This window comes from Myotis brandtii, unplaced genomic scaffold (genome assembly GCF_000412655.1).
Source record: "Myotis brandtii unplaced genomic scaffold, ASM41265v1 scaffold165, whole genome shotgun sequence".
NCBI classification, from domain to species: domain Eukaryota; kingdom Metazoa; phylum Chordata; class Mammalia; order Chiroptera; family Vespertilionidae; genus Myotis; species Myotis brandtii.
The window spans coordinates 6356635-6359680 of NW_005356042.1; positions in this window are offsets into that span (position 1 = coordinate 6356635).

Sequence of the window (3046 nt, forward strand, 5' to 3'; positions counted from 1 at the left end):
GGTAGAGGCACATGCAGCAGGCGCCCGATCTGAGTTAGCACACAGGGAATACACTGTCTACAAGGCCTGAGGGTTCTGGAGCCTGGAGAGGCCGGGGTGGAGAGTCCAGGGGGCCTTCATAGTCCTGTTACAGCCAAGGCTGGGCTGTTCCCAGGTCTCTCCGCTGTCCTCACCAGGTGCCACAGGGTAGACCAGTGCTCATAATAATAACAGCAGCCACTACTGATGAAGCTACCAGGGTCTTGGTGTCCACCCTCTGTTCCAGTCCTCACCAGGCACCACTTGCTCCAGGTCCCACATTGGTGAGCAGGGCCGGGGCCTGCCCCTGGGCAGCTGCAGCCCTGCACAGGCAGTGGGCCTGGGCCTTGCCAGCCAGGAAGGGGAGCAGTGCACCTCAGAGGGCATCTCAGGAGCCTAAGTGCTTGCCCAGGCTCCCACTGGGGCAGGTGGGGGTATGGGGGTCATTGTAGCCTCAGGGAAAGCTGGGAGCCTGGAGCACGGAGATCTGGGGCAGCAGGAAACGCCCCAGAAGCTGCCAAGAACTAAAAATGTGAGAGGCTAAGTGGGTGGGGAAGGGGAGGAGGGCGCAGGGAGGGAAGGGGACAGAGGAAGGGGAGGGGAAGGGAGAGGGGGAGGGGGCGGTGATGGATTAGAGAGCAATCCAGCTAGGAGCAGCTCCTGCCTGGTGTGGGGGGAGGGAAGGGGGAAGTGGGGGAGGGGCGAATCTGGCCTCAGTCACAGCTCCCTAAACCCTGAAACTCAGATTCAAACCCTGAAACTCAGAGTCAGAGAATTCAATGAGGTGATGCCAGGGCACGCGTGCATGTCCTCCATGCCCCTGGGAGCTTGACAGTTAGACTGAGGAGTGGGATCTTGGGTCAGTTCCAGTCCTGGGCCCTTTTCCACATCACCTCATCCAGGCCCCATGCAGCAGTGGCACAGGATCTCCATTTCTCACGTGGGAATCAGGCATGCGGGCTGAGTTCTACTTGGGCAGCTTCATGGAACAGTGAAGTTGTCGGACCTCCAGAGCCCAGGTCTCAGGGTGAGCCTCACCTCCCCGGGCAGCCTTGCCATATCCAGAGTTTGTGCACCAGGGGCCTCCTGGCCCTACCCCTTAATCTCCTGGAAGCAGTGTAGCCACCCCTTTAAAAATGGGCTCGCCGTGGAGACCTTAGGACACCCAGTTAACTGTTGTATGTTAATTAGCTCTTGGCCAAAGTCAAGGCACCTTGGGAAGAACCCAACACAAGAATATTTCAAGTCAATGACATCATCATTATGTAGCTTAATGGAACGCAGGCCTGAATTCCCATTGGCCTGTCTGAATGGGTGTGGCACGTTAGGTTCTATGAGATGCGTGGCCAGCGCCAGCAGCTGGACCTATTGGGAAGGGAATCTGGATATCGGAAGGCTCCTTGGGACTTCCTTACCTTGGCTGGAATCCGGGCTGAGGTCTGGATCTTAGCATTACACGGGCTGCCCAGAGGTTCCCAAGGACACTCAGAAGAAACACATGCAGTCATGGGTATTTCCCTTGAAAGGCAGATGCAATACATCACGCCTTTGCTTGGGAAAAGACAGAAGTGAGAATCCAGTACTGAGCGTTTCTTGAAAATGCAGTGCATTTAGCATCAGCCTGGGCTCATGGATACCCTCAGTGACGACCAGGCATTTTCATCAGGAGCACACGGGTGATGGGTGTTCCTCCTGCTCTGCTTGTTCTTGCTCTGTAGCACATCACCCAAAACGATTGGCTAAAACAACCATATTGATCTGCTCACAGGTCTGTGGGTCAGGAATGTAGGAAGGGCTCACTGGGCGGTCTCGCTGGGAGTGTCCCATTTGCTTGTGGTCTGATTTTGGGTGATATGTTCAAGATGGCACACTTCTATAGCTGCCGGTCCATGCTTACTGCCGTCCAGGAACTCAGCCGGGCTGTGGGCTGGAGCACCCACCGTGGCCCCTCCAGAGTGCTGGTCTCAGTGTTGTTGGACTTACTAATTGGCAGCCAGTTCCCCCCAGAGCCAGCTTTCCAAGAGGACCAGGCAAGAGCTGCTTGGTGTGTCATGGTGCACCTCAGAAGCCACACAGATGCACTTGCACTACACCCCACTGAACAAAGTGGTTGCAAAGCCGCTGGATTCAAGGGGAGGGGACATAGAGCTGACCTCCCAGGTGGAAGAGCGCGGGGATGGAGATGCGGTTGTGGCTGCCTTTGTAAGGTGCAGCCTACTGCCCTTCTGCTGGGAAGCAGCGGACTCATCCTAGAGGGTCTTCCTAGCATCCGTAGAACTAGGAACCACAGGAATGTGGTGTTGGTAACAGCTTTGGGAATTATTTGATCTATTTACAGACAAGTCCATTGAGGGTCAGGTAGGGCTAGATGCTTGATGGAAGCCGCAAACCTAGATAGAGGGGGAGTTGGAGCAGCAGCCCTGAGTCCAAGGTGAGGCCTCAGGTGCTTTAGTGGGTGAAGCAAGACCTCCAGAATCAATGACTGGGCTGGGATTCGGTGGGGAGGGGACTCGGAGGGGCGATTTGGGCCAGGTTTATTCAGTTCCAGGCAGGGTGGCCTTTGGCACCTCATTGAACAGCTCCCTGGCAACATACAGTAACATTAGTTGAAGCAAAGATTGATTGAGTACCTACTATGCACCAACATTCTAAGTGTTTTCATGGGTTAAGTCATCTAATCACATTGGATGTGGTGCAATCATTATCATCCCCATTTCCCTGAGGAGGAAACTGAGGCACAAAGAGGTTTAATAGCTTGACCAAGGTCATACAGTCAGCAAGGGGTGGAGCCGGGTGTGGACCCCAAACACTTGTGCTGCAGAAGCCCTGGCCCCACCCCCTTGCTAGATGCGCTGCCGCGTTTGGACTGTGATGACTAATGGAACACAATGTTGGAGCTCACTAAGGATGAAGGTGAGAAGTGAGCTGTCTGACGCGTCACACAAACACAGCGGGACTTCAGCGCCACCTTTGCAGGCTGGTTTCTTTGTGGAATCCTTAGTAGGTTTCTAATAGCAACCAGTTCTCT